The sequence below is a fragment of the Paroedura picta genome, chromosome 5 (genome assembly GCF_049243985.1).
Source record: "Paroedura picta isolate Pp20150507F chromosome 5, Ppicta_v3.0, whole genome shotgun sequence".
In the NCBI taxonomy this organism is placed as follows: domain Eukaryota; kingdom Metazoa; phylum Chordata; class Lepidosauria; order Squamata; family Gekkonidae; genus Paroedura; species Paroedura picta.
In genome coordinates, this window is record NC_135373.1 from 64,968,768 (window position 1) to 64,996,499 (window position 27,732).

Consider the following 27,732-nt stretch of genomic DNA (forward strand, 5'->3'; position numbering starts at 1 on the left):
TAATGGTTTCCTTAAAATGTAGATAACAAAGTACTACAGGTCTCACCTATTAGAACTCAGTATATCATCAAAATGTTTTGTTTCTGTGTGGACATAAAACAGAGCAAAGGTAAGTTTCATGTCGTCTTTTCAGTCATGTTATGAACACGCACAAATGAATTCTTTTCATTTCTGCCTTTTTCTGAGGTGTGGCTTGTCTTGAATCATCCAAGTCATTTGATTTGCAGGCAGGACTGATTCTCTGACAAAGCCATCTATGCACCCACTTGGGGCAGCACAATGGCCCATTATGCACAGCCACCGAAACTGCGATTTCAGGTCACATGGAAAACGCGGAGGAGGAAGAAGCGAAGCAAACAGCTTACGCATGGGACGGGACGCAACAGCGGCAAAACCCAGAGTAACCAACTATGCACGTGGCGACTCCGGCGCAGCTTCTGGTTGTGCCCTGGTCTGCTTTCTTCCACGTTTCGCTAACACGGCTTTTTCAGCGGCCTGCACCAAATCTGTGGCCGGTTGCAGCCGGCGCCATGCGTTATTGGTGATTTTAGGCGATGCCTAAATGTGGACCTTCCCCTCCGTGCATAATGGGCCAATGAGAGGATGCTCATGTACTTTAGGAGCTCAGTTTGTTTTCAGCTACTGGCAGAGCATAAGATGGAGAGTATCACCTCCTGGACCCACACCACCACAGGAACCAACTCAAAGCAGTTTACTGCAGGGGTTCATCAACATTCCCACTGGCAGCACAGGATGAAGCAATATTTATTTATTTGTTTATTTATTTAGAGTTATTACCTACCACTTCTAGAACCAGCTCATGGCGGGGTACAATTTGTCCATAATAAAAAACCCATAAAACCCCATTAAAACACTCTAGGACATAAAAATCATATAACAGAATCAAAATACCCAAAAGACATCGTGGTATTCAACCTCCTAACCCCTCCCCCCCATAACATCTCCCAGAGTGGGAAGAGGGAGCACAGATGACAGAGGCTTAACATTGCTTAACATATGTTAACAGGGCAGAGAGGCTGAGGCCTTCTCCCTGATGTTGCCTCTTGACACCGAGAGCCAAAGAGTTTCCTGAACAATCTCTAAGGAGATCCTTGTTGTAGTAGGGAAGCATGCCTAGCCTTTTCCTAGCCCCGACCTGGTGGAATGAGCTCCCAGAGGAGTTGTGGGCCCTGCGGGGGCACCAGATCTATGGTTGAGGTTGGGCATGCAAGGAAGATCATGCCCCCCCATTGGAGTGGCATCTGTGCCCTCCTCGCCCTTCCCCCCCACACACACATACACAAGGTATTGCTGGGGATTGCTAGGGATGGGACAATGCTTTTGCTGGGTTTTATTTTATAGGATAGTTTGATACTGTTGCATTTTATGTTTTTATGTCAGGGGTTTAAATGGCGTTTTTGGATTTTTTTTCTGACTCTATAACCCGCCACGAGCCTTTGGGGGGTGGCAGGATATAAATATAAATTGCATTATAAATAAATATGACTAACTGACTAAAAAAATAAATGGTTACCGATGTCTGGACCTTCATTCTGTCTGAATATTCTATCCAGATTGTTGCTATTGGCTTTAATTTAGTTTTAAATATGAATTTAACTGTTTTAATTATTTGTTTGTCCAGAACGAAACTGATGTATACCACCCTGAGCCAGCTTGCTGTGAGGACGGCATAAAATGAAATACAACTAAATAAAAATAAATAATGAAAGCACAATATTTCTCAATGTAGCCCAAACCACTTTGGGGCAGTGTTCCAAATATTTTAAACTTGCATAGAATAAAGCAATTCCTATAGTCTGGCTTTTAAAAAAAATGATTGTCTAATCAGAGTGGTAAAAAGGTTATACTACTTCCCCACCACTCTACTTCTTTCAATCATCAGGTATATCAAGGACAAGGTTTTGAATCAATTAGAGCTATTTTACTGCATGACATCAAATCCACCCTCCCACATATTTCCCCACTTCTAGACACTAAAAGGTACTAATGTTTTCCTATACTATTCCCAGGAGGCTCAGATCCAAGCAGATTTCAACATAGTAACCCACAAGTTGACACAAGTTATTTCATATGCATTCCTGAAGCATGATAGTGACTAACATTTCATTATAGAAATCTTTGGAAAACTTTCTGAAATCATGCCAAGTGTAAGATAGTATAGCCTGTAACCGAACTAACTTCCCTTTGAAAATAATGGTGGAGAGGGCAGAGTTTGGCTCTCAAACACCTTTATGAAACATTATCCACAAATGACTAATTACAACAGACTTCCAGGCAGCTGCGGTCCCCCAGTCCTCAAGATGAGGTAAAGAAATATGCTGAATTCTAATTCTCTTCTGTCTGTTCTACCAAAGCTTTCCTATGAGAAAGCAGAGTTCTAACCTTAGTTTCATACTGGAAGTATAATATTTGACAGAATAGGGGCAGCCCAGGTGGGTGCAGAGTCAGAAAAGAAATGCCCACTTAATATAGTACATATGTGGAAAATGAGCTTTATCATAAGGAAACCTCCTTAGGCAGCATATTTGGGATGCCATTAAGGATAGCAGAGAGCAGACAACTCCCACCCACAGGGGCAAACCCAGGAAGTTATTTTGCCCACTGAATCAAACAGGATGCATAAACACAGTAATGCTTTTGTACATTTGCCATTTTAATGAGATTTGTATAAAAGAACTTCCTGCCAGCCCATATAATGTTTTTTGGGGGGTGGGGGGGAAATGAAGTGCAATGTGAATTATCTTCTTCAGGCCTAAAAACACTGTGAGCAAGTAACATGAGCCAAGCCTATAGAGGCAATATACTGTGTAATTATGATATCAATGGGACAATATGGGAGTGTTCATCAGGACTGCCAGGACTGAATTTATTGATATACCTGGTAGAATGGTACATCTGTAATGAAACTAGAAAGACATTCTAGAATCCAAGAGCACTACATGTGAAAACACTACCTATCTGATATGGTGGCCTAAATAATTTTATACTGGAAGCAGAGACCAAGCTACACGAGACCAGAATAGAAGCTCTTCTTACGCTCAAAATTGAGAAGCACGTAAGAGCAAAATATGCACAAAATACTCTCGCCATTATCACTGATATGACAAACACAAAAAGCATGATCTATGGAACACTAGAAGTAACATACTATCAGTGCATTCTACACAGTTACTGTAGTCATTCCCATTTAAATCAATGAGCTCCAAATGGCATAATTTTGCATAGGATTACATTGTGAACTGTGACATTCTGCATGTAAACAGAATATACTATAAGTGAACAACAGCATGCATTAAGTAGTATGACTAGATTCCACTCTTATTAATTCAAATCAACAATGTCTTCCACTAGGTACTTCATAGCTAATCCAAGTTTTAAGAAGAGTTGGTTCCTATATGCCACTTTTCCTCTACCAGAAGAATCATAGAGTTGGAAAGGGCCATACAGTCCATCTAGTCCAACCCTCTGCTCAACGCAGGATCAGCCCTAAGCATTCTAAAGCATCCAAGTAAAGTGTATATCCAACCTTTGCTTGAAGACTGCCAGTGAGGGGGAGCTCACTGCTGAACTACTCTGACTGTGATTTTTTTTTCCTGATATCTAGCCTATATCATTGTACTTGTAGTTTAAACACATTACTGCATGTCCTCTCCTCTGCAGCCAACGGAAACAGCATCCTGCCCTCCTCCAAGTGACAACCTTTCAAATACTTAAAGAGGGCTATCATGTCCCCTCTCAACCTCCTTTTCTCCAGGCTGAACATTCCCAAGTCCCTCAACCCATCTTCATAGGGCTTGGTCCCTTGGCCCCAGATCATCTTCGTCGTTCTCCTCGGTACCCTTTCAATTTTATCTACATCCTTCTTGAAGTGAGGCCTCCAGAACTGCACACAGTACTCCAGGTGTGGTCGGACCAGTGCCGTATACAATGGGACTATGACATCTTGTGATTTTGATGTGATGCCCCTGTTGATACACCCCAAAATGGCATTCGCCTTTTTTACCGCTGCATCACACTGCCGGCTCATGTTTAGTTTATAATCCACAAGTACACCAAGGTCTTGTTCACACACAGTATTACCTAGAAGCGTATCCCCCATCCAGTAGGTATGCTTTTCATTTTTCTGACCCAGATGCAGAACTTTACACTTATCTTTATTAAATTGCATCTTGTTCTCATTTGCCCATTATTCCATTGTGTTCAGATCTCGTTGAACTCTGTCTCTATCTTCTGGAGTATTTGCCAGTCCTCCCAATTTGGTGTCATCTGCAAACTTGATGAGTAGTCCCTCCACCCCCTCATCTAGATCATTAATAAATATGTTTAAAAGTACCGGGCCGATCACCGAGCCCTGAAGTACCTCACTACTCACCTCCCTCCAGTCTGATGAAATATCATTGACAACAACTCTTTGAGTGTGGTTCTCTAACCAATTCCCGATCCACCTAACTATCTGAAAACCCAGATTGCAGTCCTTCAATTTATCCATCAGAACATCATGGGGAACCTTATTTAAAGTTTTACTAAAATCCAAGTAAACGACATCAACCGAATTTCCAGGATCCAGCAAACCTGTTACTTGGTCAAAAAGGAAACCAGGTTGGTCTGACAGGACCTGTTGAAGACAAATCCATGCTGACTTCCTTGGATCACCAAATTGTGCTCCAGGTGTTTGCAGATGTCTGCTCCATTATCTTCCCCACAACAGAGGTCAGACTCACTGGTCTGTAGTTTCCTGGGTCATCCTTCCTCGCTTTTTTGAAGATCGGAATAACGTTTGCTCTCTTCCAGTCCTCCGGGACATCTCCAGTCCTTAAAGAGATCCCGAAGATGATGGACAAGGGTTCTGCAAGTTCTCCAGAATGTTGTTTGAGCACTCTCGGGTGCATTTCATCCGGCCCAGGGGATTTTAACTCATCCAGTGCAGCTAAATGCCTCTCAACAACCTCTCTATCCATGTCAACCTGCCACCCAGACACTATCCTTTGGCTACTGCCATCTATAGATGTGCCTAAACCCTTTTTCCTGTGGGAAAAAACAGATGTAAAATAGGCACTAAGCCTTTCTGCTTTCTCTGCACCTTCCGTTAGAGTTTGTCCATCTGCACCCAACAGTGGGCCTATTGCCTCCTTTACTTTACATTTGCTCCTCACATAACTGAAAAATCTTTTCTTGTTACAATGGGCTTCCCTGGCCATTCTTAGCTCACTCTCAGCTTTGGCCTTTCTGATGGTTGATCTACAGTGCCTAGTAACCTGTAGTTACTCTTCTTTAGAGCTCTTTCCTCCATTTCCTGAACATTTCCCTTTTCTTTCTTAGTTCCTCTTGAAGTTCTCTGTTCATCCAAGTAGGCTTCTTAGAGCTCTTGCAGTGTTTTCTTCTTTCTGGGATAGTCATTGATTGAGCATTCAATAGCTCTTGTTTGAGTAGCGCCCACCCTTCACATGCTCCCTTCCCTTCCAGCATTCTCGTCCATGGTATGACACTCATCATATATCTGAGTTTATTAAAGTTTGCCCTATGAAAATCCAACATCCACGTCTGGCTACAAGCTTCCTTGCCTCCCCATCTCAAAAGGAATTCTATGAGGACATGGTCACTTCCCCCTAGGGTCCTCACCTCCTTCACTTCATCCACCAACTCTTGCCTGTTGGTCAGTATTAAGTCCAGTATGTCTGAACCTCAAGAAATCTCAAAGCAGCTTACAATCTCCTTCCCTTTCCTCTCCCCACAACAGACATCCTATGTAGGCGAGGTTGAGAGAGCCCTGACATTACTGCTTGGTCAGAATAGTTCTATCAGTGCTATGGTGAGCCCAGAATAGTTCTATCAGTGCTATGGTGAGGTCACTCAGCTGGCTGCATGTGGAGGAAGATCAGGGAATCAAACCCAGCTCGCCAGATTAGAAGCCTGCGCTCCCAATCACTACACCAAACTGGCTCTCCAGATATGCTAAACTCTCACTATCAACTGAAGAACTAAGTTTTGATTCCAACCAATTAATTATCTATGTACTTTCTACAGACAATTAAATATTTCCACTACAAATAATGAAGGAACATTATTTAACCATGGTCAAGCAATTCAGATGACTGGTGGGTCCAAAGAAATGTTTTTTTCATGATCTGTCAGATTTGTACATGAGGCTACAAGTGGACCCAATCATCCAATCTGCCCAGCATGCATCTTCCTGGATTTTCCCTCCAGTTTCCATATAAAGCATGTACCTTATTAAAGGGACACAACTTTCCCCCTATTAGCCAATTCCCAGCCGTTGTCCTGTTCTACTACCACTTCTATTGGAGCCTTCTGCCCTCTTATACCCTGGATCTGCGCCACTGCATCTACATTTAGCATCTTCATGTACTTACAAAATACTACCATGAGTCTTGCTACTTCGCAATCCCAGATTCCTACTCTCAGCTTTGATGTCTTTTGATGTCTCAGTCCTCATTTCTTCAACACTGTACAAGATTTATGAGATGGCACTACGCAAATTCAACATTCAGAAAAATATGATGAACCCAAAATATCTCAAGGAAGGGAAATACACAATGTAGAGGAAACATATATAGATTAATAGCTGAGAGTAGGAGGGACAAAACTAGAAGTTACAACCCCCAACCTGTGTCCCCAAATTTGTAAACTAATTCTATAAATCTGACCAGGACACATTTTAGTAAATATGCAAGAGACAAGACTGCCCATGCAGAATTTCTTATTTCAATGCTGAAGCAGAGTGAGTCCACACATCAGATTCTGATTTTGATAGGTTATAGCATCAGAAGGTCTGAAGTATGCTCAAGGTAACCAAGTACTACAGGTTATTATGGATTAAAATTATTTTCTTTTCAGGATGGGAGCTGAGAAACAAACAAAGAGAACTCATCTGTCACTTAGTTGGATTTCATAAAGAAAATAGATGATATTTTTATATTACGAGATTTATAAGAGAGCAAATTAAGTATAATATGGGATTGGGACCCTGGAGACCTGTTCTAATCATCCACTCTGGCTTTCTCAGCCTAAACTGCCTTCCAGGGCTGTTATGAGGGGATGAGATCTTTAAAGGATAGGATACAGATGTGAAAATTGAAAGTGCATAATGAAGGTACTAATACATAAGGAGAGAGGTGGCATGTATGTGCAATCAAATTATGTACATTACTCAAGTACAGAGACTTATGCACATACATGGAGATGGCGTTCTCTTTGCTATCTGATTAACTCACAGCTTTAATATGTACTTCGGTGCATTCTCACCCAAACTACCACAGTATCATATATGTGCACAAGGGCAGTCACTTGGATTGCAGCATATCCAAACTGCACAGTTCCAAAGCAAATAAACCAGAATGAGTCACAAACCACGCATACAGTTTCTATTTGACCACAGCAAACTGTGGATATACTATCAGTAGGGAGCTATTTTATGACAAAGTTTAAATCTTTGCCCTCTTGTAACAAAACCCAACCTCCATCAGACTCCCAAAACAGGCCAGCAGTCTTGAGAACAAGAAGTGTCAAAACACTATTCTGCCAGTCCTAGATCACACAGCAGCCAGAATGAATGGGTTCCGAGTGAATGGATTTTAATTACCTGAATGGTGGAGTGCAGATTATAAAACTCCTGAGAATAATCACAACGAACTATTTAAAACACACACACACAAAACCTCCCCTCCCCTCCGGAAACCTGGACCTGAAAGGGGGGGATTCTCTCTCTCTCTCTCTCACACACACACACACACACTCCTTGAACAAAATCTTTCCCCCCAACGTTTCCAATTGGAATCTGAAAACCTTTCTCCCTTTTCAAACCGGGTGTGGAGAGAGAACAGAGACATTAAGAAAGTTTCAACATTTTTCTAAGCTTGGTGCGGCTGAGCAGCCTAACCAAAGTCCACAGCCACATAGTTCAGCACACAGAGCCAAGGCTTTGCCCTTAATAGAAACCATCTGCTGTTCAAACAAGGGAGGACGAGCAATTATGATTTCTTTGAAAAGGCAAGGAGAAGAGAGAGAAGGAAGCAGCAGCTAGAACTTGGCTCCCCGGGACACACCGGTCCCCTTTCCCCTCCCTGGGCCTCCTCACAACCCCCAGCAAAGAACCGCCTCGGGAAGGCGCGAGGGAGCGCATCGCGGCTCTCGGAACTCCCCAACGTGGGAAAAGAAATAAGTGGCGGCGATCAATGGCAGGCGTCCTCCCAGACGCGACGGAGAGGGCGGCTGGCCGCCGGGGCTTGTTTCCTACACTGACACAGCGAGCCCGTCTTCCCGGGAGGGGGCTTTCAACAGGTGGAGGCACCCTTCGCCCAGAAGAGGGAGCCGGAAAGAGGGCGGAAAAACTTACCCAACTTAGAGGGCTGGAGGAGAAAGGAGGAAGCGGGTCCGGCGGCGCCCTTTGTGTGCGGCTGTCGACGCTGCTCGCGGCTCCTTCCCCAGTGGCCGCGCCTCAGCCAAGCAGCCCCCCGAGACAGCGCGCAGGAGCCGCGGCCAATGGGCTGCCCATGTTCCGAAGAGGAAGGCGATGGAAAGGCGGCGGCGGCGGGAGGAGGAGGCGGCGTCGGCCAGCAGCCTCCAAGTCCGGGCGGGAGCACCAGTGGCAGCTTCCAGAAAAGAGGAAAGGCGGAGGGAAAAGCCGAGCGGCCGCCGAGAGCAGCGGGCTCATCACATGATACGCCAGAGTGCCCGCCTCTCTCTCCCTCTCGGCCCTGCCCCGGGAAGGGAGAAAAGCTACCCGAGAGACACACCTGTAGGTGCCGCACAAAGCCGTGCGCTACACTGAGGGTCCGGGGGGGGGGGGGAGAGAGAGAATGTAAAAAGGAAAGGGAGCGAGCGAGACCAGCCTGCCGGGCCGCCCTCCGTCTCGCCTACCCCTTCGCTTGCTCCCGCCCCGATGCTAACCAGAGATGTGTGTGTGTTTCCCCACCCACTAGAGTCTCCTAGTGGGAGAAAAAGAAGGGAAATCCTCTTCGCGCGCTGCCTCTTGGCTTTGTTTGTTTATCTGCCAGCTACTCAAGCCTGTTTTCCTCCTCCAACCCGGGGCGCTGAGGGGGTTTGGCTTGCTGACGTGACACGAAGGGGGGGGGGAGAACTTGGGCTAAGAGCTGTTGTGGACAAAATGGATGCATTTGGGGGGCATTAAAACAGGGTTTGGCCACCCCTAGGGTCTTTTGTGCATGTGTGTTCTTTATAATACGTCTGCCTTAGTCGGGCTAGCTTGCGTGTCCTTTCCTCAAGTCTTAAAGACGGTGGGAAAGGTTCATCTGAGCCGGTGAAATGGAGCTTTCTTTTCCTTGAGTGAACACTTTGAGGATATTCACCATTTCTGTGTCTTCCTTTTCTTCCATGGACTTCAGAGCAACACACAAGTTATTCTCTCTCTCTCACACACACACACACACGAACACACATACATTTCCCCCTCCCACATTAGGTTAAAAAGACTCAAGCATTACAGTGACTGCATTTAAATTCCATGTTTATAATTAGATTTGTAATTGTTTTTGTAAGAAGGTGCTCAATACATGTTTCCTTAAATATAAAACTGGGGGGCTGGTATCTGGATAAATCTGGGTTTCAAATTAGGCAATCAGCTTCACATGCAGTCTAAGAATTACTCAACACCAAAGGTGGCCTGGCCAGTTAACTTACTTTCTCACTTATTTTATTTATTTACTTACTTATTTACCACCCTCCTTAGAAGCTCAGGGTGGTTCACATGAAACACAGGAACATAAACAATACAGAAAAATCAATAACCATAAATAGCAGTAGAACAATAATAAACAGTAAGAACAGTACATTAATAACGTAACATGCAATGCACCTGTAGTTGGTTGGTTCAAGATACTGAAGCTCATGGACATTGAAGTTCATGGGAGGGAGGCTCAGGGGCTCAGTGGAAGTTGTTGGATCTGGTCATCCTCAACCGAATGTCTGGTGGAAAAGCTCCCTTTTGCAGGCCCTGCCAAATTGTTCTAGATGGCCCCGACTTACAGGGTAATTTCCTGATGAGCCACTGCCCTAGAGGGGCAAAGCAAGCAGAACCAACCCCCAGCAACTCTGCCTGAGCTTCAAGGGTAACTTGGCCCAGACCCATCATTGGCCTCGGCAGTTTGTGTCAGTTCACCAATTGTTTCCTGTACTTTTTATAGTTTGGGGATGCTACATTGAGTGAGCTAATACCAACTGTTGGCCCTATTGAACTGAATGACCCTACAGTGCTGGTTTGTAGTAGACCAGGGCTCAGCTTGTCTGTCCCCAGGACTGATTTTACTTCCCATTCCATTCTTGCTATACATTGCCATGAATATGTATCCCTCCTGACATACATGAAAGAGCCAATAAAATCAGAGTCCAATAGCACGTGTATATTCACTCATATCAAGGGAAATGTGCCATTTAAACTGTATGTTCATGAGTTGAAAGGAACATAAGATTTACTCAATGTGCACACAAAGAGAAATTTGTACATTGCATGGATTTGTGCTGAGCCTCATGCTTCACTAAGGCTCCTAGTCCAACACTCTCCAAGACACCAGACTGGCTCACCACAAAACACCAAGTCCTACTTTGCTAAGACACCAAACAAAATATCCTTTGTTTTACTTCTGTGCCTTTTTAATTGGCATAATTCCTGTGCATTTACCCAGATCTTTATCACACACTGAAGGACTGCACTTATAAAGATAATTTATACAGAGATACTTGTGTGTAAGCACAAACAGATCTGGTTGACACTCCTTTCACAAATTAAATTGCAATATGTTTCAAGAGGAGATTTGATTGAAGGAGAGCTGTTTTTTTTTAAATATCCAATTTTTCACTTCCTGAAGGAGTCCCAAAAGTAGTTTGCATCACCTTTCCCTTTCTCTCCCTACAAGAGACACCCTGTGAGGTAGGTGGGGTCACAAGAGCTCTAACAGAATTGTTCTGGGAGAACAAACCTAAGGGCATCCAGCTGACTTAATGTGGTGGAGTGGGGAATCAAGCTTACTTCTCCAGATTAGAGTCCGCCATTCTTTAGCTACTATACCATGTTGGCGCTCAAGTTTAGTATCCTGTATTTTCGAAACAAACAGTGCTAGGCCCCTAAACAGAATTATTTCATTTAGCCGGTTGAGAAACCTTCTGAAGCAAGTCTCCTGAAAGAAAATTTGTGTTGAGTCTTAGATATTACAAATATCCTATTGATTTTTCTTCAGAACGTGAAACATTTATCATTCCTGCACCTGCAGGATCTGAGATTAGCACAACTATATTAGAGTACAGCTTGAGTAAGTCCCAATTAATAAAGCATCTTTATATCCAAGTAAACATAGAGTAGATGTGCTTTACGGGTGGCAGTTTTACTGATTTAATATGTTTTAATGTCAGTACACATTTCACAGGCAGAGTACCTATTTTCTCACCGATGTGTGCAGGTTGCTAGGCTGTAATAATAATACTTAAGAGTTTATATAGCATATTCTGAATGTTTGAAGTACTTCATGTACATTATCTCAGTAATTCTTACAACAGCAGTCTAAGGAAAATCAGCAGTATTAAATCCATATGTTGACATTTGAGAATCTCAAAGGGGAGGGCTGAATAATTAGGAAATGCCCCTCCCCCAGGATACCATGCAGAAAGAGTAGCTTAAGTTCTACATTTCCCTCTCTTATTTTTCTTACTGGCTCTCAACATTTTGAGAGGAAAGAGCCCACACAAGCTTCATGTAGTCATTTCGGAATGGGTGCCTTTTAATTCTACCTAGGAAGTTAGAAGCTAGAACCTCTTAGCATGTGGACTTCTTCTGTCTTCCTGATTGGCCTCAAATATCACCTTTGCTATTACAGGGATAGGCCATGAGAAATCACAGGGCAGGGAATGATTTTGAAAGATACTGAGACTCACCCATAGTTCCCTGTCCAAGATTTTTTATAATACTCTGAGGGGTATAGACAAGCCAAGCTCCCTCTCTGATCCCACCCTTTTATTGGTTCTGAAATGCTCATAATATTCTTATAGCATTGAATCCTGAAGGTGTAACGCTGCCTGCTAATGTGTTCTCTAGTACTCACTACCTTCCTCGCCAAGCAAAAAGTCCTTTCTGGCTTTCTTCTACTTCACTGGAACAGGAGAGGCTTCAGAAGAACTTTTGTGTTAGCAGGAAGGATGCATTCGGGAACAGCTGCACTGCTTGGAGGAGCATACTTGATCTGGAACCTCTCATCATTTCCTGAAACCTTCCACTTTCATGATTGGCATCATTTTGTGACTGGTCATCCCCATGCCAGCCATTTTGTGGTGCCACCCACTATCTCACACAGGCACAAAAATGTTAAAGACCTTTGGCACAGTGCATGTTGCTTTCATCAGACCGTGGTTGTGTGTGCCTTTTTTTTCTTTTAAAAAAGCATTTACAAAATCATATTTGTCTACTTTTATGATGCCCCCCCACCCCAACACAGAAATGTTATCTGTCTCTAAATGTAGTTTTACCATTTTCATGACTCGGGGACCAATCCTAAATCCCCTTTTAGTCTGTGGTGTTTACTCCCAGGAAGTTGCTTGCAGGACTGCAGCTGCAGTTTACTAATCAATAAGATAATTATACCACTAAGGAGAAGGCTAAGGTACCCAGGACTAGGGAGCTTGTAGAGACCACTACCGTACATCCCCCTTCCCTGGGGAGAACATCAACATGGGATCTATGCCGGCAATCCAATAATTGGAAACCGCTCAAAGAATTCCTGAAGCTGGCGTCGCCCGGAAAAGGGCAGTCGGGAGTAGGCGGAATGGCCCTCCGGGAGATCAACGCACTTGGTGGTGTTTAGCGCTAGACAGAGAGGCTCGCGGTCGAAAGGAAGCTTCTCCCTCTCAAGCTCCCGGCGGATTCTTGGCGACATTCTTCTTACCTCTGCTACTGTTTTCTGCTCTTCCACTTGGTATTCCAAGTGCTATTCCACTTGGCCCGATCTGCGTTTTCCTAGCAGACTTCCCAGCCTCTCCCTTCCCCCTCAGTCACTGGCATTCCTTTCAGCAACCTCCGGTGACTGCGAGAGCTATCTCCGGGAGGATTTCCACGTTCAGTCGAACGCTGTGTCCCCGGATGGGTGTCGGGCGCCGGCGATCTCGTGTCCGGGAGGGGCTCAGCGGCATGCCCGACTCGGCCTCCGTGGCGCGGGTAACAACAGTTGAAAGAAAAGGCGCTCTCCGGGCCAGCCTCGTTCAGGAGGCAGCGAAGCGCCGCGCCCTTCCCACGCCCCACCTGCTCCTCTCCGCGGCCAGCGAGGCCTGGCGCGAGTCCCGAAGCCGCGCTCCAAGGTGCAGCCTCTTCACTGGCCTCTGCCTACGGGAAGGGCGGCCGCGGCTGCTTCTCTTTCCTGCCCTAAAGGGCGGGGAGAAGAAGGGACAGTGGTGGGAGGCAGGCGGGGGAATGCCGTCCTTCTCTCCCCCCGGTTCCAAAGAGAAGGCCCCTTTTCTTGGGCGCTTGGCGAATTCTTTGCGGGGGGGGGGGGGCGGGGCGCCTCGGACTCCCCAGAGCTTCAGGGAGTGCTGAGATCAATCCAGTTGGGACATTGTTCATGGCAAAAGCATGTGGCCTTTGACTTCCCGGCGCCGACATTTCTAACCGGGAAGAAAAAGAGAAGCCACATTTGAGCCGGCAAGATACCCCTGCCTCAACAGGAGGAGGATCTGGTTACTGGACTGACTGAGGTCTGATAGATGTGACCCATCACCAGATGAAAACCAAAGGACATTATCGGCTCAGACTGATTAATCTCTCTCTCCCAGCAGGAACAAATGGGGAAGTTATTGGTTACCCCCTCCCTTTAAACAATTTTAGTAGGTAAACCATCAGAAGCGTGATAATGCATGACCCACACTTAAAGGAGAAAGTGAAAGACCAGGAAGAGAAACTGGGGTTCTGTTTCCAAAGGGCAGGGTTGACTTCTCATAAGGTCTCAGGGATAAGTTGCTAAGCCCAGAGGACGTCTTTGTCTTTATCTAAACGGAGGGCGCACAAATTTAGTGCACCTGCCTAGAATGAATTCAGGACTGTCTTTCACGGGACAAGGAGACAAGAGGCTGCTGTGTGCCTTCTAGTCAATATTTGATTCCCAAGAATCAGGGGGAAACCAGGAAACAAGTTGGTGGGCACCCATGGGCCCCATGTTGGGGATTGTCCAGCTAATAACTGCTTTAAGGGCACATTTATCTCGGTGGTTTCCATGGGTGCCCCCGCCTGTTATCTGGTGTCCTTTGACTTATTTGAGCCTGAGGATATAGGAAAATAAATGAGTGCTTAAATGAAGGAATAGTTTATTGGATGACAAGCACGCATTTCTATTCCTACACCCATGAAATATGAGATCTGGCAAGAAGCCAAAGACAAGAAATATTTGAGAATTTGTAAGTATCTTGTTGGAGTTCCCTCTTGGGCACCAGATTTCTGCCACCCACTCAAGGAGACCTGGCCCCACCCAGACCCAGACCCCAGGGATGACTCCCCCCCTAACTAACCACAATCCAGCGGGGACAAGCCTTGGTGCAATTGCCTGAAGTGATGCCTACCAGCAACCTACACAGGAGAAAGAGTTGGCAGGAGAGGTGAGGTGGGCACACACACCCAGAGGAGAGGCCCAAAGCCCCTGAAGAGCAGAGCCTGCCCAGCCATGGGGTCAGGGAGGGGGCAGCATCCCACAGCCTGAGAGATACATCCCTAAGATGTATCCCAATACCCCAGCAGCCCCATCCTCTCATAACAGGCGGCCAAACAGCCCCAGCAGCTCGACATCTGATGTGCAGCTGGGTGCAGCTGCCACTGGGCCTTTAAATCCTCAGGGGTAAAAACTGGGAGGTGGAGAGATGGAGGGTAGCTGGGTATAAAGGTAGGAAGGGGGATGGAAGCAAAGGAGGAAGGTGGAGCACAGACAACTAATAGGGATTGGAGGAGTGGAATGTTGTGGGGGAGAGACTGAGGAGTGAGACCACCAGAGGCGAGTGAAGGAGGGTAACATTGGAGAAAGGCAGTGGAAAGCAGAGGCAGCAGTAGTTAGAGAAGGAAAGCAGCTAAGGAGAACAGTGGAGGAGGAAAGCTGGAGAAAATTGGAGTGGGCAGAAGGGCTACAGGAGGCCACTGCACCCTTAGAGGGACCCTCAGGTCTTCACACATTTTTACACTTTTCCCCTGCTTATTCATTTATTTTGGAAAGCACATGTTATACAATATTGAGCATCCTATCATATGCTTAACCCCAGGCTAGGCCGATATCACTAGATCTTGGAACCTAAGCAGGGTTAGTCCTGGCAAGTACTGGGATGTGAGATCCCCAAGAAATAACAGGGTCATGATACAGAATCAGGAAACAGCATACCACCTCTGAATGTCTCTTGCCTTGAAAACCCTAAGGTTGCCATAGCTGTGACTGGATGGCAAAAAATCAGAAAGAACAAATACTTGTCACAGTGAATCCTAGGTTGAAGACCACCTAAAATTGTACCATGCAGTTGAAGACTACTTAAGATTGCACTATGCAGGCTGCCTCCAGGCTGTCATTCCACATCTATCACAAATATCTCTCAAAATACTTGCAAGGAAGTCAGAACACACAGAACGGCAATTATAGTCCACTGATGCCAGTGTTCACCTATGGACGTTAAATGTTCTTGGAAAGGTAAAACGCATAATCACAGACGGTCCTTAACTAAACAGTTAACGGAAATGAGCCGCATGGAAGCTGTTCCTCTTTGTGACGAAGAACTCAGTAACTGAAGACTAGATCTAAATCAGTGCACAGTTCATGTTTCATTTCCTTGCCATATCTGTTGTTAAATGTACAAACAAAGCTTTTCTTCCTCTGATCTCATTTATCATTGCTCCTGTTGTTTCCTTGTAAGGCTTCTTCACAATATTAGACTCTAAAACTCAATTCAAATCATGTTCCAGGATAATTTATCTCTACTTCATCAGCAGAATGTTACTCCCAAATTCAGGAGATGGTCCTTCAAAGTCCTCCAAAGCTAACCTCATTGTGTAAATTCTGTCTTGCAGTGATACTGTTAATTTCAATTCCGTTCAAAAACACAGTCTGGGATGCTGGCTAACCATCTCTTTGTTAGGCTGATGACTGGCTAATAGTTCAGAATGATAGGGTGATGTTTTGTCAATAAGAGTTAATGGAAAGGGATAGTTTCCTTATAACTGAAAATCCCTCTTGAACATTTTGAAATGTGATACCCTTGAGAGACTGGGAGAAGGTGATTCCTTTTGAGGGGGGGGGAGAAACAAAGGTTAAAGCAATTGAGTGGGTAAGAAAAGCTTGGGTTTAATAGAATAAGGTCCTTACAAATTCACATGTGATATCAAAATAATGGAAATTGTAAGTTCCACTTCACGTACATACTCTGGAAACAGGAAACAAGTACAGCCTCTTACATTATTCTTGCTTAGAAATCAGATCCACATACCTTTTAGCTAGACCTGGAGCTTGGGGATATGTTCAGTCAGATATTCAATAGGTACAGCTTACCCAAACACTTTAGATGCATACCTAAATGTTACCCCACTATTTCAGACTTCAACTGATAAGGGATCTACACTTGTTATTACAATCCAATTGTGTTTCTCTACTCTAGATTATATTCCCACTTCTCTCCAGAAGGCATGTGCTGTCAATTCACTGGAAATTAACAGGATGTGATGATATGAAGAAGAAAGTAGGAAATACCCTTAATAACTTCAAACTCTTTACCATTTTCCACAAAAACAAAATTTTATTTCAAAATCTTGGAAAATAAAAAATGTGGAGACAGGAGACTGATGAACTTGTTCACTGAAACTTTTGCTGTTTTGTTAGTCAACATCCATCATATATTGGACATGCTGGGGACCTTCTAGAAAGCTCCTGAACAGAAGATAATGAAAGCTCATTAAGAGAAGATATCTGCTTTTCAAAATGGGCATAAATAATTGTTGTTACGTTTTTATTGCTTTTACCGCTAACCTGGGAAAATCATAACCCTCTACATAAAGGAAATGGTGGAAAGAAAGAAAAAAAGAAAGAAAGAAAGAAAGAAAGAAAGAAAGAAAGATCCCCACCTTGAAAACTGTAAATGTACACAGTGAAATATAGCGATATGACATGCGGAACCACCACCAATCACAGATGATTTATTGATTAAATTAAGTCATATGATGGAATGTCAGCAAGTCATTTGCAATACCACTGTAAAAACTTGGAAGCAAGCCTAGATATACAAAGGTGAAAAACAAGCTTAAGCCTTAAACTGATATGACAGCCCAGTGTCCATTCACTTCTGTGGAGTTTTTATAGCTGGACCACCACTTTTAGCAATGGGAACAGATAACTCACTTAGGATGCTTACCTGAATTGCAACTGATAGAATTTGGAAACAAAGTGATATATATGCCTCTTCAATACTGTAACACATGACAAAACAGTATTCCAAATCCATGAACGGTCAATTCAACTTACAGTCCAATAGAACGAAATGAGATATGGAATAAGAATGGGTTGACACAAAAAGCAGTTTGGTTGTGTTAGATTACAATGTTACTGTGAATGTCAAAAATTGGTCACTGTTGACATTTATGGAGGAATGCTAACAGTCCAAGATTAATTTTGGAATGCCAGAAGTCAGTTGTGTGTATGTACATGAGACACAGAAGAAAGTAATATGGAAATAATATCTGCCATGCATGCCCTGTATCTATGCTAACATCAGCTGGAGAGTTAGCATAGTGGTTAAAATGTTGGGATTTGAATGTTGAACCCAGGATTTAAAATTCTATTCTGACATGATGCTTATTGGGTCATGTCTGGCCAATCAAACTTTCACAACCTGATCTACCTCATGGGGTTACTGTTATGCTAAAATGACTACCATGTATACCATGTTAAGCTTTTTGAAGGAAGGGAACTGCACAAATGTGATACAGAATGCTCTTTGTTTATTTATTTAATTTATAACCTGCCTTTCTTGCTGAGTGATAAATTGTGCCATCCGACAGCATAAGACAATGTACAATGCAATAGGATTAGGGTTACATAATCAGAGACCAGTGCAAACAATCTATCTATAGATATCAATAATATATAAAGGTAAAAACAATGTAGCTAAAGCAGGTAATTTAATATGCTTATAATTTTATATCTATGAATAGATGTTTATTTTGTTATTCTAGGCTGTTTATGCTCTTTCATCTCATAACAAAGAGGAAGGAAGGACTTCAATGGTTTCACATGAGTTCTGTGTATGTGGCAACTATGTTGAGTGATCTACAGGATCTTCTGCAACTGTTGCTGTATGGAAATATATGATGAACATGGAACTGTGATACTGTCTAATGCAGGGGTAGTCAACCTGTGGTCCTCCAGATGTTCATGGACTACAATTCCCATGAGCCCCTGCCAGCAAACACTGGCAGGGGCTCATGGGAATTGTAGTCCATAAACATCTGGAGGACCACAGGTTGACTACCCCTGGTCTAATGTACACGAGCCCTTTCTGTACAATGAAGGCAAAAATACTGGCAGGCTCATCAAGAGCTCACATGAATAACTGGCCCCTGGCAAGAAGGTAATGCCAGATGGTAATTCTAGGATGGTAATGCCGGGTTTGATTCTGAACTCCAACACATGCAGCCAGCTGAGTGACCTTGGGCTCGCCACGGCACTGATAAAACTGTTCTGACTGAGCAGTGATATCAGGGCTCTCTCAGCCTCACCCACCTCACAGGGTGTCTGTTGTGGGTAGAGGAAAGGGAAGGTGATTGTAAGCCGCTTTGAGTCTCCTTCGGTATATAAGAACCAACTCTTCTTCTTCTTCTTCTAGGTGAGTCAACATGATGCTGAAACATACATTACTCAAGACAGAGTCCTTACTGACTTCACAGAAGGCACTGCCAATTTCCTTCAGCATGGATGTTCAGGAATTCAATGCTTTGCATTTGTTGTATTAGTCCCTTGTTAGATTTTGCTGCTTTTCCTTGAGGGGAAAATAGGCTGCCAAGCTTCTTTTATCCAATAACACGGCAAACTTCAAGATAAAGGATTCAAAAAACACCAAATTTTTATTAAGGTAATACAGATTGCCTCCCATGAGCAAGACACAAGATTTCTTTTGTATGCCCTTCTTTTTTTGCTGAAGTCCACAGTTTATATAGTTCCTACTTTCTTTGTTTTGTTGATATGCATGTAAAGGCTGAAGTGAAGTTGTAGATTGAAATGAAGCAGAAAAGTCCAAATGCTGGACAACTCAGTGCTGTATGTCCCCCCCCCCCCCATTGATTCTCTGAGGAAACATATATAGGAGTCTTTATCCTTTTCAGTGTACACCTGGTTTAAATCAACATGTATAATTTTAATAAGCAGGCAATATAGAAAGTTTAAAATAAATAGCCATAATGTTATATGATATGGAAAAGACAGCTTGGAGAATGTTAGTAATCTACAGGGCTAGATCTTTTTGCACTGAGAGAAAACTGGCCACAGTCCAGTATCAGCACAACAGCCAGCAGAGCTGCAGTTTTGTTTTGCATTCCAGCAAAAGCCAAGTGTGACAGCTCTGTTGTAACCACCTGCTGCCATCTGCCCCTGTTCTTGCTGGTTAATAGGGAATCAAGAGTGCTGACTGGCCTGTGCACAGCAGCCATACCGCAGCCTGGGAAATGGCTAGAGGCATGCAGAGGTCTTGGGGAAGGTGAAAATATGCTACTCAAAGCTGATCAAAGCAGGATGCCATCATGTCTTTTCCAACATTGACAACAAGAACAAAACAACAGAAGAAATTCTCAGGCAATGAGAAATTTTTGACTGTGATGTTTCTGTGATTGTTTTCCACCACTCTTGCCTCTTAGTACTTGCCAAGAGACAGCACTCTGCACTCCAAGCATCCCTCCTTAAATGTATGCCAACTGCCCTTAGGAACTATTCAGGTCATGCAGGACCAGCATCCCCCTAACACTGGGATTTTCCACACACACAAATTACTCCTGATTTTCTGTCCAGACATCCTATAAACATTGGAATCAATCTAGGCCTGGTTCTTCCTCATGTCTGCCTCCCTCTGCTTTTTCACTTATTGTGGAGGCAGTTTATTTTCTTCTGCACATCTTTTAAATACTCAGGATTTTCAAGGAAGGATGCTGTCGTATTTGGTTGTGTCATACGAGCTGTCACAGCACACGCACTTGGTGTAGTACTTAAGAATCGTGATTTCTAATCTGGTGAGGCAGGTCTGATTTCCTGCTCCTCCACATATAGCCAGCTGGGAGACCCTGGGCTAGTATAGTCCTGTTAGAAGCTGTTTTCACAGAGCAGTTTTTCTCAGAGCTCTCTCAGCCTCATCTACCTCACAAGGTGTCTGTTGTGGGGAAAGGAAGGGAAGGTGATTATAAACTGCTTTGAAATTCCTTCAGGCAATGAAAAGAGGAGTATAAAAAACCCAACTCTTCTTATTCTTCTAGTTTTTTGTCATGCTTATATCAATTGATATAATGGCTGAAAATTAAAAAAGGAGAGCAGCTCTGCCACTCATCTATTTGGGAACTCTATGTGAAGTGCTACATCCCACCTTTTTCTGGCAACAGAACTGCCTCCTCCTGGAGGCTCTTGCAGTTTTGTTTTAAAAATTGGCACTAAAATATGATTATAGCAATATACAGTTGTAATGATAGGTCTAGCAGGTTCCGAGATTTCATTTTTTATTTAAAATGTAAATCTTTTTTTTCTCATGTGAAAATGTATAGAAAAAGCAATATCTCCACAAGTATGTATATATATATGATATAATGTCCCCATCCACTTCCCTCAGAGGCTTAACCATCCCCTCCATTTTTCTTTCCCAGGCCACTCCAGTTGCCTGTTTTCTTCTTTCCTGAGGAATTCTGACTGTCCCGCCCTGTGTCACTATGACATTTTGACTATATGCTCATCCAAGAACCTGAGGAAAGAATTGGGAGCCCCTTGAACCTGGCACTTGAGATATATATTCAACGTAAAGGGGAAAGGTCAGGTGAAATCAGGGGGAAAATATCTGAGGTAACTTTCGTTCTTATGTTTCAGGCTAATGAGACCAAGGATCTCTATACTCTTCAGAGTTATCATCCTGTTTAGACTGGGAAGGGAAATTCCTTCTCTTTATAGATTTATCCCCATTGCTTGGCCTGAATGGGAGTCTACATCTAACTACCCACTTATCCTTGCCAACTTTCCCTATTCTCCTGTTAAACTGCTCTCAGTCAGTGCTGAATTCCAAATGAATTCTCATCATCATCATCATCTGGCTCTAAAGTCTCTCTCTGATCAGCTTCTGCTAACCAATCAGATTGCTTGGCATTGTCTATCACTCCAGACTCTCTCTTCCTGTGAATAATTAACTCTTCACAATCCTTTAGCTGTTTGTACAGGATTTCTATGCTTTTAAAAGTGCAGTCCATCACAAGGGGTCCCAAACATTCAATAATCTAAAACAGAACTTTTGCATCTACACATACTGCATGGCTTGTGAGCCAGTTAGAGGGCTGCTTACCAGGACCTACAGTTGCTTACTGAGCCAAGAAAATCCATTAGAGATGCAATGGAGTAGGGAAAAGAAGCAGGAAAAGCACATGCCATCTGTAAAGAATGAGAAAATTGTAACTACATTCAGGGATGAAATGAGATGCAGCATATATCGATACACAAGGAACAGTTGATCATGGCAAGGCTCCAGACTGAACATCAAAATAATACATTCTGGGTTCAGTTGCAGGTCTTAGAAGTGTGAGTCCAAAAGATTTCTTTCTCTATGCTTGAAAAAGGATTGGAGAACCTAGGTGAGCTTAGAGGTATGGTACCTGATTGGCAGAAGGTGAGAAAGAGAAAAATCCCATGTCATGAAGACATTTTCAAACAAGGAAAAGGAGGGAAATCTTGTGGTGGGGGGAAGCAAGATAGAAACAGTTATTTCATAGTACTGGAGGATGTCAGAAGTATATCTTGATTCCTTGATATAAAGTCATATAAGGAAAACCCTGTTTTTAAGTTAGTAATGCATGGGATCTTTGTTAGGAGGACTGTTAATGTAACAGTAATGTGTTATGATTAGTTGAGTAGAAATACTGATTAATATATGAAAACCTTAGGGTGTAGTGAGTTAGGATTTTGTTGAAGTTGTAATTGTTCTCCAAGGCGTGTGCGTGCTTTATCCTATCTTATTCTTCACTGGTTCTCAGTCTTTATTGTGGACCTGATCTAAACACTGCATTTCTGGGACCTACTTGACTGGCAGAGAATGGCTGCTCTCATTTTTTCTAATATCTTACATAAATGGTTATTCTTTCTGTGGTTATGATTGTTGATAATGACACATGGCACATTTTGCCAGCAAGCATATTTCATGGTCATTCTTGCCTGCTAAAAAGAATACAGGGAATGGAATGGTCCTTAACTCCATGAATATCATACTGTGAGCAGCGGCGATCTTAATGTGGAGCAGGATTAAAGAAAACCATTTCTATAGAGATATTATGTTGTACAGTGGACATTGTATCGCTCTGCTATAGAAACTTCTCTTTTTGCCACAATTGGCTCCAAAACTTTACTCGAGGTAGGGAGAAATAGATGTTCTCCCATCATTATATTCCATTCCTAGCCTTTGCTTATGAGTCAGTCAATGGAAACAGCTATGCACTTACAAGCTCTTCTTTTGTGTGTTGTAGGCAGAGGGAAATGAAAGCCTGCTGTATAGGAAGTCCTGTTAAGTATGGCCCCTTTCAACAGAGATCATTGAAATTCCTTCATCCTGGTCTTGGGTAAGCAGACAAAGAAACAACAGCTGGAGGCAACTGAATGTGATAGACTCCATCTGCATTCTGCACGTGGCATGTGCATCAGGAAAGCCAGCTTTTTCATTCATTTTAAGCATTGGTGGCTGCATTAAAGAATAAATTTTGACAGAGGTAAAACTGAAGGGGCGTTTGTGTGTGCATGGAGGGGAACCACATTAAATTATGTTTATAATAATTATCTTCATCAAATCGCTTTGCAAACACTTAAGCAACAGATGCAGAAGTTTAGAGCAAACATAACATACAAATTGCACATAGTCATCAATATCTTAAAGTCAGTCTTACTTAAATATATTAGAACTGCATATTTGAGAAAGCAAATTAATCTTTAAAAAACCAACAATAACAACAGCTTCAGTTCGGGGCAGGGGTGAAAGTAAGCCAATATGGATACCAGTGAGAAAATGGACAAGTGGTACCTTTCATCTTCTGCTTCAAACATCCCGAGAGATACAGTGCTGGTAGAAAGGGGGGGGGGGGGAGTTATTTACATGCCTGATCCTAGGACTGAGTAAATCAGTTTCCATTTCATTATGTTTGCATGCATGCATGTATGTGCAGAAGTGAAGAGCCTGTTCATATGGTCTTCATCAAAAAATGTTGGAAACCCATTTTGGCTCCAAGTTCAAGGCAAAATGATTGTGTCCATCTTCCACCATGATGAGAATTTAGCTTTTTTGATACTCCAGCATTTAAAAAGAAAAATGAAAGTGTGTTGCATGTGATAAACCTGATTTGTCAACCATGGGCTGGGAGCCAACATTTGTCTAACACATGCACAGATTTTTGTGCGTAGTAAAGCCTGGGTGCGAAAGGCTATAGGGATGTTCACTGGAATTCTGTGATTAAGTACACAAAATGTATAGGTATGAAATTCATTATGTAAATATTTCTGAACTCCTGCACTTATATAAAATGTATTCAAAAGGCTAGAAGGAACCAGGAGCCATGTCTGAAATCTCATTCAGGTGGCTGATGGCACAAGGCTCTTCCGCACATTGGGCATTGCAGTGTGAAGCCTGCTGTATTGCGAAGCGCGAGAAATAATTGCGACTTATCGGCACTCCACACTTCCTGAGCTGTCTCACATGTTTCTGGCTGCTTTTCCCGCTTTAGTCTTATTGCGCTTTGGCCTGCCTACCAGTGTTAATCACTTTGGCCAGCCAGTCCCCTCCTGGCATGGCTGATTGACAGATGAACTTCAGTGATTGCTGTTTTTTTAAAAAATACACTTATTTGTTTAAACACCTATCCAAATCTTCATAGAGGCACAATCTCAACCGAGATGCATGTTTGCCTATTTGCTGTTCCAGGCTGTTCATCATTTTTAAAAAGCACTTCCCGTCCCCTGGAAGAAGGGAGAGGGAGGCAGGTACAAGGGTGGGACATTAGAGGCAAATGTAGCACTTCTTCGCCTCCTTACCTTTTTTTTGCTGGTGACCTGTTGGTTGTCCGCTGGGGGAAAATGCTTTTAGTTTAGTGAATCCACTTTATGCAATTCCCCAACAAGTGCTTTAAAATGGTGGATGTAGCGAGCAGTTTGCTGGCTGGATGCGGGAGGTTGGCGACGCCATGCAATGCGGCCGGAATATAGCATCTTCACAAGGGGAGCATTTCACTATATTTATCACCTGCAGAAAAGCCCACAATGTACACATATGTCCTTTTGCCTCAGCTATAGTCCTTCAGGTGCATATTCCCTTTTCAAGGTAAGCCTCCTGGGAGCCTCCCTTTCCGTTGTAGCTCCCACTTTGTGGAGCAGACTCATTGAGGACCAGAGGGGCAATAAGCTACCTTTACAAAGCCCACAAAGAGGAAGACTGCAACAGCATCATCCTTTCTGTGCTCCCAGCAACTGGAGGGAGTAGATATTTATCAGTCCTCCATGAATTTTTTCACTCCCCTTTTAAGGCTTTCCAAGTTGGCAGCCAAGATCACATCCACAAATTAACTATATGCTGTGTGAAGAAATACTTCCTTTTGTCTGTCCTAAATCTCTCTCCCTGCAGCTTCAATACATGACCCCATGTTTTAGTATTATAGAAGAAAAGCTTCTTATTGAAATATGCAAGGTCTGTAGTGTGCATAATTGAGCAAAATATAAAGGCAGGGAACATTAGAGAAGATGTGTATTTAGCATAGATAGGCTAGGAACTTACTGATGATTTTCTAATTATTCTCCAGTGGCCTGATTGGCTCAACAGGAGACTTCCTGCTATTTGAGCACACTTCCCCCTGCTTGCCTCCCGAACAGCAGCTGATCAGAAGATTTCCTGCAGATAACAGCTATTACTTATCTCTCCTTCTATCTCTCCTTCTCTCTCTTATCTCTCCTTCTCTCTCTCTGCATATTGAAACTTCCAACACTCCCTATCTACCCTGTTCTCACCATGTATAACTTTATAAATTTCTATGTCTCCCCTTTCTTACTTTTTTTAAGGCTAAATATCAAGTGGGGAGAGGAGGAAAAACGGCAGCATTGTTCTCATTGTAAGGAACACTTCAGAGATATGAACACAAATAATGGAGAATATTAGGCAGAAAACTGGATGGGTTATGAAAGGAGCCCTGGGAAATAATAAGCAGGATGTAAATAGTTCAAGAAGGAGCCTGCAGAGAAGCTAGAGGGAACTGTGGGGAGTCCAAGGTCAGGAATGTGGGAAATGCTGTTTAGAGACAGATGTTGCTCCATGGCCTGCACTTAAAATAATGCTGTGGCTTTGGGGAATTTCCAGATCCCTAAGTGGTTTGGAAGAGTTTGCAGAGGGAAAGGAAGGGGGGCTATACTTCATCAGGAGGAAGAAGTGACTCATCTTTGTCAACATGGCTGGAATTGGAATGGTGAACCACACAGTCTATGCTTATGTTCTGTACTATTGTAATTCACAATGAGAGTTCCTGAGATAAGACCACAAATTAATATCTAAAAGGAAAAATGTGGGGTTCAAGAAGAACTAGAGTTCCCTCTTTCTCCCAATTCCAGATGCATTGATTACTCAGGGGTCAAAGAAAGGAATTCTGCTTATGCCAACAGGTCCTGTCTTATGCAGTTACATAAAAGCCCCAAGGTTTCTGAGCTCCAGAAAAGATGGGATAATATATATGCACTTTGGCTGCTGAAACACTCTGCCACAGGTAGGGGTGGCAGGCTCTGCAAATATATGAAATGAGAGTGAACTGTGATCTGTTATTTTCTAGTCTTTAGAGTGACTTACCCTAGCATGACCTTCTGCTTCAGGAGCTGAAGCCTAGGCAAGAAAAGGCTTCCTCAGGTGGTGGGTTCTCCATCTTTTAGAGGCTGGATAGCCATCTTTTGGAGAGGCTGATTCTGTGAAGTTTCAAAAGAGTGGCAGGTTACAATGGATGAGTGAGTGGGATGTGAGTGTCCTGCATAGTGCAGGGGGATAGACTAGATGACCCAACAGGTCCCTACTGTATGATTCTAGGTACCGCTAGATAGGTTTCTCTAGTTTCAGGGCCCAAATCTTTTTTGGTGTTTTCAAAACTGAACTTCATTAGGCCAAATCTTAGCTGATGTATGCATGGTCTTTTGTACCACAGTTATTTGATAGTTCTGAGGCAAACTGATGATTAAGCTGTGGTTGGCATAACTTCTCAAGTATCTGGAATTTACTACATTGCTCCAGGTTTCCACAATTGTAATTTATCCAGCTTCAGCCATATGAAAGAACTATGTGGTGTTCCTGAGCTTTGAATCAGGTCAAAAGTGCCTTGTTTTTTAATTCAAGGAAGTGCCCTGTTTTCATTATGATTTCCCTTTGGACTATCAGATGCCATATAAATTGACTCTGGTTTATTTCCTGAATAAAAACCTACTGTTACATACCTTTCTTCATATAGCTCCAGATAGACGATTTGAGAAAATCAATGCTGGCAATTGAATTTAGCTCATAGGTGAATCGGGCATTAATGAAAGCTCTAAGGAAGCTCTGCTAGTGTGTACCTACACTGTCACTCATTAATCAGTAATCCTTCATAAGCCGGCCATGTCATCCACTGTGCACAGTTACTCAGCATGTATGTTTAAATAAAATACCAAAGCAGTCAACTGTGAAGGGATATTGGCAGTCTGTTTAGTTAACGTTGTTCACTTTTTTTTTTTTGAAGCAAAGCATTCTGTTCTCAGACTGCAAGAAAACAAGCCTTATATTGTGACCAAGCCAACAAAATGTTGTGGTCCTAATTTCATTTGTTACATTTAACATGTCAAAAGCTGCCTTGAGAGCTTTTTTAAGGTTGGGGGGCAGGGTAGCATGCTTTAAAATAAATTAATACTTGAATAGGACTGAGGGAAGAATAAAGTCCTGTTTGTAACTTTCCACAGATCTCAGTGCAGTGGTCTGTATCCTACCCCCCTGCTCAGCAAAGTGTGAAGTGAAAGAGTGGATCCAGTCTAAAGAGCCTTCCCCCAGTTTAAGTAGGTTTTTCCCAGAGGAAGAACTACTCAAGTTGGAAGAAGGCTGCTTAGGCTGGAGGAAAGGTTTAGAATCATAGAGTTGGAAGGGGCCATACAGGCCATCTAGTCCAACCGCCTGCTCAACGCAGGATTAGCCCTAAGCATCCTAAAGCATCCAAGAAAAGTGTGTATCCAACCTTTGCTTGAAGACTTCCAGTGAGGGGGAGCTCACCACCTCCTTAGGCAGCCTATTCCACTGCTGAACTACTCTGACTGAATTTTTTTTCTGATATCTAGCCTATATCGTTGTACTTGAAGTTTAAACCCATTACTGCGTGTCCTCTCCTCTGCAGCCAGCAGAAACAGCATCCTGCCCTCCTCCAAGTGACAACCTTTGAAATACTTAAAGAGGGCTATCATGTCCCCTCTCAACCTCCTTTTCTCCAGG

At 43.2% G+C, this 27,732-nt stretch overlaps 2 protein-coding genes across 8 annotated transcripts in view; both read right to left on the minus strand.

The window, feature by feature from the left end:
• The window catches only part of PLXNB2 (plexin B2), a 405,779-nt gene extending 392,418 nt beyond the window's left edge, over positions 1–13,361 (minus strand). For 4 of the 7 annotated variants that reach the window (XM_077338326.1, XM_077338324.1, XM_077338328.1 and 1 more), the window contains exon 1: positions 8,375–8,807. The gene's annotated coding sequence lies outside the window, so the exon portion shown is untranslated. Of the gene's footprint in view, positions 1–8,374; positions 8,808–12,926 lie in introns of those variants that run through there. The other 3 variants (XM_077338329.1, XM_077338330.1, XM_077338327.1) reach the window with 2 other exon arrangements.
• Positions 13,362–16,933: 3,572 nt separating this feature from the next.
• Positions 16,934–27,732, minus strand: part of LOC143838875 (uncharacterized) — a 125,370-nt gene continuing 114,571 nt past the window's right edge. Inside the window, exons 6-7 of the mRNA XM_077340784.1 lie at positions 26,083–26,195; positions 16,934–21,653 (exon numbers count right to left, since the gene is read on the minus strand). The gene's annotated coding sequence lies outside the window, so the exon portion shown is untranslated. The remainder of the gene's footprint in view (positions 21,654–26,082; positions 26,196–27,732) is intronic.